The sequence below is a fragment of the Ursus americanus genome, chromosome 19 (assembly GCF_024610735.1).
Source record: "Ursus americanus isolate L20-20 chromosome 19, mUrsAme1.1.p, whole genome shotgun sequence".
Lineage (NCBI taxonomy): Eukaryota > Metazoa > Chordata > Mammalia > Carnivora > Ursidae > Ursus > Ursus americanus.
In genome coordinates, this window is record NC_142145.1 from 7,501,847 (window position 1) to 7,510,509 (window position 8,663).

General features: G+C 46.5%; 1 protein-coding gene across 7 annotated transcripts in view; it reads right to left on the reverse strand.

Annotated features, from left to right (window-relative positions):
• SOCS6 (suppressor of cytokine signaling 6) overlaps nucleotides 1–7,430 on the reverse strand; it is an 828,170-nt gene extending 820,740 nt beyond the window's left edge. For 2 of the 7 annotated variants that reach the window (XR_006778235.2, XR_015727575.1), the window contains exons 1-2: nucleotides 7,019–7,391; nucleotides 1,289–1,478 (exon numbers count right to left, since the gene is read on the reverse strand). The gene's annotated coding sequence lies outside the window, so the exon portion shown is untranslated. Of the gene's footprint in view, nucleotides 1–1,288; nucleotides 1,479–7,018 lie in introns of all 7 variants that reach the window. The other 5 variants (XR_015727573.1, XR_015727574.1, XM_045790259.2 and 2 more) reach the window with 5 other exon arrangements.
• Nucleotides 7,431–8,663: the final 1,233 nt, after the last annotated feature.

Genomic DNA, 8,663 nt, shown 5'->3' on the forward strand with positions numbered 1-8,663 from the left:
TCCCGCATCAGGCTCCTTGCTCAGCAGGTAGCCTGCCTCTCCCTCTCCCTCTGCCTTCCATTCCCCCGCTTTGTGCACACATGCGTGCTCTCTGACAGATAAATAAAATCTTAAAAAAATAATAAAATAAAACAATAACCTAGAATTCTATACACAGCCAGACTTCAAGTTTGATATTTGGAACATACATGTTTTCTGACAAGGTCTAAACAAAACAAAACACAACAACCCCACCACCTTTCTCAGGAAGTTACTGGGAGAACGAGCTCCAGTAAATCAAGGAAGTAAACTAAGAAACAGAATACAGGTAACCACGCGTAGGAAAGAGGTGAAAAGAATCTCTAGGTTACTATTATAGCTCCTGCTGTTCAGCCTGTTTGAGATACCGTCCCTGCCACTTATGGCTCTTCCCAAACACAGGTCACCCTCCAAGAGCCAGCTCAACTGTGACCTCCTCCACGAAGACACAAATTCAAATTCCTCACCTCCCAAGAGTAAATGAAAACATCCTGCATCAACCGCAAGAAGAGTTGCACACATCAGACTCCATTCTAAAATCTGCTAGGTAAATGACTTTGGGCCGATTACATAACCGCCCTTAGTCTCACTTTCCCCATTATCTATGTAAGGATGAAGCTGGTCAATAATCAGAAGCTTCCTTCTAATTCTAAAATGCAATAATTCTCCAAAAGCACAAAACTACTAAAATCCTAAAATAATTCTATATGTGTTACATGCTTACATATTCTGACCGTCTGTGACATTTGGTAATAACGTTATTCCCTAAATATATTTTTTTCACTTTCAAAAGCAATTGTCAACAGATAAAAATGACCATTGTCGTAGGGATGATATTTCCTTTAAAACCAAAATTAAGCTCATTACGATAAACACCAAAACAAAATTCCCAAAAGGAAAATCATACAAAGTAACACTATACCAGTGAGACTTCATCTTACTTTACAGTTGTATTAACCCTGTTGCTTCAACCATCCAGTGTTACTGGGGTACCCAAAATAACACCTATCACTACTAGAACAACCATTAGCAGTTCCAAATAATAGGCTATCTAGAGCACGTGATGAATATACCTTTTCTAAATTATTCTAAAGAATAACACCAAATTCTTAAAATTGTTTTTGACGGACAACTTCCCGTTGGAAGCCATATATTCCTCTGTCCTCTTAAAAGGGAAACCTTAAACACAAGTGTGTATATCAAATGTAATCTCGTGCTGTCACTGAAGTGCTATATATAGACAGATGCCTCTTCAGATGACCAAATTTACCTGTTGGAAAACTTCAGGATGGCATAGTGACATCTTCAGGTTCACTGATGCTCGGATAATGGTCTGTCTCCCAGGCCTTCAGAGATATGCCGTCTCTTCTTCTTTCTTTCTTCTCTATTACTCAACAGTCTGCTCCCAAGGACAAAGGGATAGCCACTGCTCCCCAAACATAGCCTCCAAGTGTGATGCCCTTTTAATAATTTTAAGAAAACATTTCAGTGATGGCTGTTAACAATGATAAAAAATAATATTACAACAGTATGAAAACAAGAGCTTGGAGCTTCGCAGAAGGCCAAGTGCAGTACCTTTTTTGTTCTATATCCCCCACCAACTGACTGCATGACCCAGTGCCCAACAACTCAATAGCTGCTCACATTTGTAATCCTCACGGTCCTAGTAGCTGGCACCATTAATATTTCTGTGGGCTCCCACTGTCTTTCCTCTTTTATTTTCATTTTTCTTGTCCCTTTGGTGTTACACCCTTTCTCCACACAGGGCTTCCTTAACAAGAAAAACCAAGTCTTGGGGCTCCTGGGTGGCTCAGTCAGTTAAGTGTCTGCCTTCAGCTCAGGTCATGATCTCACGGCCCTGGGATGGAGCCCTGCTTCTCCCTCTTGAGAGGGCTCCCTGCTTCTCCCTCTCCTTCTGCAGCTCCCCTTGCTTGTGCTCTCTCTCACATACTGGCTCTCAAATAAATAAATAAAATCTTAAAAAAAAAAAAAAGAAAAGAAAGAAAAACCAAGTCTTACATACATGTTACTGATTACCCAGAATGCTCCTTTTAACTAATCACAGTATATTTTGAACAGATTATTTTTTTTTAAGATTTTATTTATTTGACAGAGAGAGAGAGAGCACAAGTAGGCGGAGCAGCAGAGGGAGAAGCAGCCTCCCCAATGAGCAGGGAGCCTGAGGCGGGGCTCAATCCCAAGACCCTGGGATCATGACCTGAGCTGAAGGCAGACGCTTAACCAACTGAGCCACCCAGGCACCTCTAAACTGATTAGTAATATTAGCATTTGTTATATTCCAGGCACTGAATCCATATATTTATGTGCATTTTCTCATTTAATCTCCACAACAATGCTGAGAAAGGCACTATTATTTTACAGATAAAGCAAGTAAGACAGAATTTATTTTAAAAACCTACCCTACAAAGTCACAGAGCTGAAATTCAAACCGAGATCCGCATCCCCATGAAACACCACCTTCATTAGCCAGTTAGTTATCTAGGTCTCTGACTGTCTGATTCCAAATGAGGTTTTTCCCTCCTGCTGAATTCCTCTTCACATAACTGAGAATGCCAGAGGTTCCAGATAACCAAGGGTTTCTCTTATCAAGCTATGTGAGCTAGTATCAAGGGAAATGTGCTTTGGAATTGTTATTGTCCACACACTACAGATAACTACACTTCCAGAAGTAATGAACTCTTGTGCATCTTTGTGATTGGCCAGCTGGACACGTGAGTGAGCTCAGACCCACGTTAAGGCTCTACAGGTAAAGACAGTTCCTGGGGTACCGGCCTGGCTCAGTCAGTAGAGCATGCAACTCTTGAATTTGGCATCGTGATTCTGGGACACATGTTAGGAGTAGAGCTGACTTAAAAAAAAAACAAAAAACAAAAAATAGTTCTCTCTGTGTAGGGTGACTTGGGCCCTAAAGTTACAAGAACCCTGGCCTAATTTATTAGTGCTATGATTTATTCAGCGGAGCAGATCAGCTCAGATAGGAAAAAATAAGCAATACAAAAAAACCCAACAGATTTCTACCATTTACACAGAACATCCTTGCCTTTAATGTGCAGATAACAACGTAGAAACTGTAAGCACTTTCTGTACGCCATGTCCCCATGGGACGTGTAAGGGAGACAAAGAAGAACCATGGACCACATTCTGCCCACATGGGACTTTGAGGACAAGAAAAACCAAAAGAAATAAATAGTTATACACTGCAGTAAACGTTATGATGAAAACATAAAAACTGATAAGATGGGACTCCTGAAGGAACTATACGGAAGAGTAGTCAGGAAAGACTTCTAGCAGTCAGAAAAACCTGGCATTAGATTGGAGAATGAACTAACCATAAGAACAACATTCTAGGCAAACAGAACCACATGTCAAAGACAATGAAGCCAGAAGCAGCCTGGAATGTGAGGGAACAGAAAGGCTAGAGGATAACTTTATGGTGAGGAAGACAGAGTTGTTCAAGATGAATGGAAGAACTGGGCAGCAATCTTATAGCCCACGGCAGACAGCTTGGATTTTACTTTAAACAAAATACATATTCACAGTAACTCTGTCAGGTGCATTTATTATCCTCACTTGAGCCCCACAGAAGGAGTAAGACTCAGGGGATATAAAATGTGTTCAAGGTCACGAAGCTAGTAATGTATACTAGAGATCAAACACCTCCAAAAGGTCCTCAGCATGCAACATGAGAATTCAAATCTTAACCGACTTTACCCGAGTACATCCATTCTTGAAACATAAGTAAGACCAACAGCCACCTAAAAATAATTGCCCCATTAAGTTAAATGCAATGTTTGTATGCATCATCAGAGACCCTGAAGTCACTTCTAAAGCCTTCATTACTTATTAGCTAACCCAATATACTGTACAGAATAACAAATTAGTCACAAAAATATTAATGACAATTTCACTGTCAATACAATTTAAAACATGTCCCGATGCTGTTTCGTTTTTAGTGTCTGAACTACTCTTTCGATCAATCTAGTCATACAAGAAAGTTCCCCTTTTTACGACATACACTAGTTATTATAAATTTCTCCCTCGTAAAAGGAGTAATTTTACATAAATACTCAGGCACCACAGATGTGCTATTTCCAAAACTGGAAAAAGATTAGGGATGAGGACCAAGAATTGAAATAATCTTTACTTCCCATAAAAAAATGCAACAAACAAAATAGCAGTGATCTGAGCTTAGGTCATTTACTTACCTATCTACTGCTACTGAGTATTAAAATCAATGCACACACACCCATTAGTTATACAATATATAAATACCATGGGGTATCTGACCTCATATTCAACATATTTGTATATCAACCCATTCCACATGACTGCATATTTTTGAGAGAACAACAATAACTGCCACAAATTCAGAAATGGACAAAATATTTCCTTTTTTCAGATTATATTGTGACTTTTTAAATAAGATCACACAATTACTTCTATGAGCAAAATAAAGGATACTTGCTATTTTTTTTAAGATTTCATTTATTTATTTGACACATAGAGAGAGAAGGGGGGGTAGTGAGAGAGAGAGCACAAGCAGGGGGAGCTGCAGGCAGAGGGAGAAGCAGTTACCCTGCCGAGCAAGGAGCCCAATGCAGGACTTGATCCCAGGACCCTGGGATCATGACCTGAGCCTAAGGCAATGCCCAACCGACTAAGCCACCCAGGCGCTCCAAGATACTTGCTACTAATAACACAAAAGTTTCCTGAAACCTGACCACAATGGAGAAAACCACCAGATTTTTCTCTGAGGAGTGAAGTCACATAACAAGACAGTCTTAAGTAGACGCTTGCTTCTGTTCCCCAAAAAGAGGGCCGTTAAAAGGAATAGTCAGGATGACAAAATGGGTAGGAATCCAGTCAGCACAGCAGAACTTTTCCTCCCAGGTCACGGCACAGCCCAGGTAGGCTATGGCCCAGGTCAAAGCTACCAAACCCCTTCTCTGCCACTCCCTGAAAGGTGCTGCCTTGGGAAGGTGCGTGACACCTGAGGGTGTGCCCCTGAGTAGTGGGGAGGCCATGTTTAAGGCCCGCCCTATCTTCCCACTAAAAGAAGGGGATGGGACAGTGCCAGGTACCTCCCACCAATTTAGAAGGCATTTAAAGATCATAATAAAGAGAAAAAGTATTTCAAAAGAGAACCTGAATGGAGACCTAAAAAGAATAAAGGTTCATCCTTAACCAGATCAAACAGTGGAAGGCACTTGCCAAACCCCAGATAATAAGTTCTTCTGAGAATCGTTATCAAGTGGACAGTCAGTGAGCCAGCTTCCCCAAAGGCAAGGAGAAAACATTAGGGAAGGTACGGGAACCAAGGGTTGAGGCGACATACTATGTTTAGAACAGATTCTGAAAGTTACGGCATCCACAGAGATGATGCAGCAGTGAGGAAAAATTAGAAAGCACACAGGAAAAGAGAAATATCACAGGCTACATTTTCCCGCTTTGTGAAACTGGGTAAACAATACCACTGATGTTTTTAAATAACGACGATTCTCCATAGCACTAAGTATTCCACTTAAAATTCATTCATTCATTCAGGGTCGCCTGGGTGGCTTAGCCGGTTGAGCGTCTGCCTTCTCCTGGGGTCATGATCTCAGGGACCTGGGATCCAGTCCTGCATGGGGCTCCCTGCTCAGCGGGGAGTCTGCTTCTTCCTCTACTCCTCCCCCCTACTCCTGATCTCTCTCCCTCAAATAAATATTTTAAAAAATAGTAATAAATAAAAGTCATTCAAATAAGGCAAGTGGATTTCATGTTATTTGTGGGGTTTTTAAAAGGCAAGATAAATTCATGCCTACTCTGGTTGAGAACACCTCAGACATTTCGTCTTGAAGTACATTGCAGTTTACTTTGGTTTGATGATTACAAATATATCTGTATTCCAAGAAACACTGGCAATTAGAAACGTATTGGGGAAAAGTGTGGTGTCTCATTCACATTTTTATTGTGATTACTACGTTCTCCGTCCTCACACACAGTAAGTAGCATGTTGCCTCATCCAGGGTAGACGCTCAAGAAACATTTGTTGAACTGAATTCAACATTATAGATTTCGCTAGCGGAAGCCTGAGTTTTATCACATATTCCCACCTGGCCCTTAATTCCAAAAAGTGGGGACGGGAACCCCAAATTTCACATTCTGACTAAATGTGAAGTTGGCATCCAGCCTGCTGCACACATTCCAAGTTTTGTGCCAGGACCTGCCACCGAGAAATGTCAATAGTTGTGCACATAATGAGCCACAATGGTGTCCCCGAAGTTGCCAACTCCTGAAGCAAATTGAAAATTAAGGCCTGTCTCGGTTCCAGGGGCAGTTTAAAAGCCCACAGCCTCCACATCCGTGCGAGTAAATCACAGTCAGCAGCACCGTCACGCGCCGCACACACTGGGGGCCCGGCGCGACCTCCCTGCGGGCGGGGGCGGCGGCGGCACCGACGCGGCCTGGGCCCTCCAGAGCCCGCCCGCCAGCCCGCCCTCCGGCCCCTGGACCGCGGCCCGAGCCCGAGGACGGGCCGACCCGGCCGGGCGGCGGGGCACGAGCCGCGCAGGCCCCGCGCCGCCGCCCCAGGCCTCGCCGAGCCCCGGCCTCTCGCCGGCGGGGCTGCGGGCAACAAAGGCGGAGGCCCGGCCAGGCGCGCCGCGGACGGGGAGGCCGAGGGGTCGGGCCGGCGCTCGGCGGAAGCAGGCCTCGGCCCTCCCCTGCCCCCCGCCCGGCCCGGTTTCCCGGACGCCGCGCCGCTTCCCCGCCGGCCAGCCCCCGCCCGCGGACCCGCCGAAGCGGCCCGGGCCTCGAGCCGCCGGGACCCTCGGCTTGCAGGCGCGCCGGGCGGCCTCCCCAGCCCAGCGCGCCGGATCCGCCCCCACCGCCCCGAGGGAAGCAGCAGCCCCCGCGGCCAGTTTCCCGGGTTACGGAGGAGAGGGAGCAGAAAGCAAAGCCCAGACCCAGCCCCCGACTCGGCTCCGCAGACGCTCACCCGGCGGCGGCCCGCTCCGTTTCCTCGCCCAGCGCCGGCGCGACTGCCGCGCTCGTCCCTCCTCTCCCGCAACTCCTCCTCCCGCCTCCTTCCTCCTCCTCCTCCTCCTTCTCCAGGAGGGGCGCGTGGCGGCGCCTGGGCCCGAGCGCTGAGCGGGAGCGGAGGAGCCGAGCGGGCCGCCCCGCGCCCTCTACTCTGCCCGCGGCGCAGGCGGGCGTCCCGGCAGGGGGGGCGGGCCGGGCGGGGGGCGTCCGGGGGCGGGGACGCGCGGGGTCGCAGGCGTCAGGGAAGGGCGAGCAGGGGCGCGCGGAGGGCACCCGGGGCACGGGGACGTCAGGGGACGCTCGGGGCAGAAGGGCGCGCAAGGGGCGTCTGAGGGACGGGGGCGCGCGGGGTCTGGGAGCGTGCGGGAGTCGTGGGGGTGGGGCTGGGGTGCTGTGGGTCAAGGAGGGGTGTTCGACGGCTGGAGTGACGGACTCGGAGGCGGGTCCCGCCCGGCGTCTCCCTAGCCAGTGCGGACTGGTCCAGCCGCTCCTCCCGTGCTAGTTCCTCGTCTCTGCCTCCCCTCTTCGGGTGGCTAGCACAGAAAAGAGAATCTTCTCGGCCCTTGGGCGCGGGCCCTCTCTTTGCCCCTGCGGCGGGGTGCCGGACTTCCGCACCGCCGAGGTGCGCCCACCTGGCGCGGGGACCCCGGCTTGGTCTCCGCCGGGAGGGAGGGACCGAGGACAGCCAAGCATGCCTGCAGGAACAGGGCCCTTTCCCACCCCTTCTCTGGCTTAATCGTCAAATTTGCTTGCTAAACGAAAACTTATTACTTGTTTTAAGCCATCTACTTTTCCATTTAGTGCTTTTAATGTTTTATACATAGTTCACTATGGTTTGTGCCGCTGAATTTCACGGTAGCGTGATGTAAAAACTTGCGTGTTGGTAACTTGACTCATTTCTTTGGAAATTGGCTGAATGTGCCACTAACGTATAGCAATAACAGCAAATTTTATTTTTTGTCGATGAGAAGCTACAGAAAAAAATTCATTTATCTTTTGATGAAAAGCGATTAAAGATAGGTGTCATTAAAAGATGTATTGTTGACTTTAAAAGTTGTGTTTCTTTAACAGAACCAAAAGTCTTGACGTTCAAGTGTGAATTTATATCTGAATTACATCTCAGTAAAGCTGTTAGTTTAAAAAACTCAAGTAATTGATCTTAATTACTAATCATCTAAACAAAATCTAGATTAATAGTTTAAAAATTGGATTGTCAGGCGGTTCGATCGATTTTTATGACTGAATAGTATATATAAGGCTGCTGTCATTTGTTGTATGTGATTCAACAGAGCCGGTGTTCTCTTCAGTTCTTACCTGTATTTATGAATAAACCTGCACTGTTATTGTTATCCTGATGTAAATGTAACTCGATTCTCAAATATCTAATTGCAGTGAATGTAAACTAAATACAACGATCAGTGGTTAACAGTAATAACAAGTAATAATAAGCAAACTTTTCAACCCCCCCCCTTCTTGTTTTAAGCCGCCTCAGAAGGAGAATGCCTGGAATGGATTAGTGATCCATCACCTGATCTAAAGAAACCAATAGCAGTTGGCTGTGCGAGGGGCTGGTGAGCACTGACTCCTCCAGCAGACAGGGT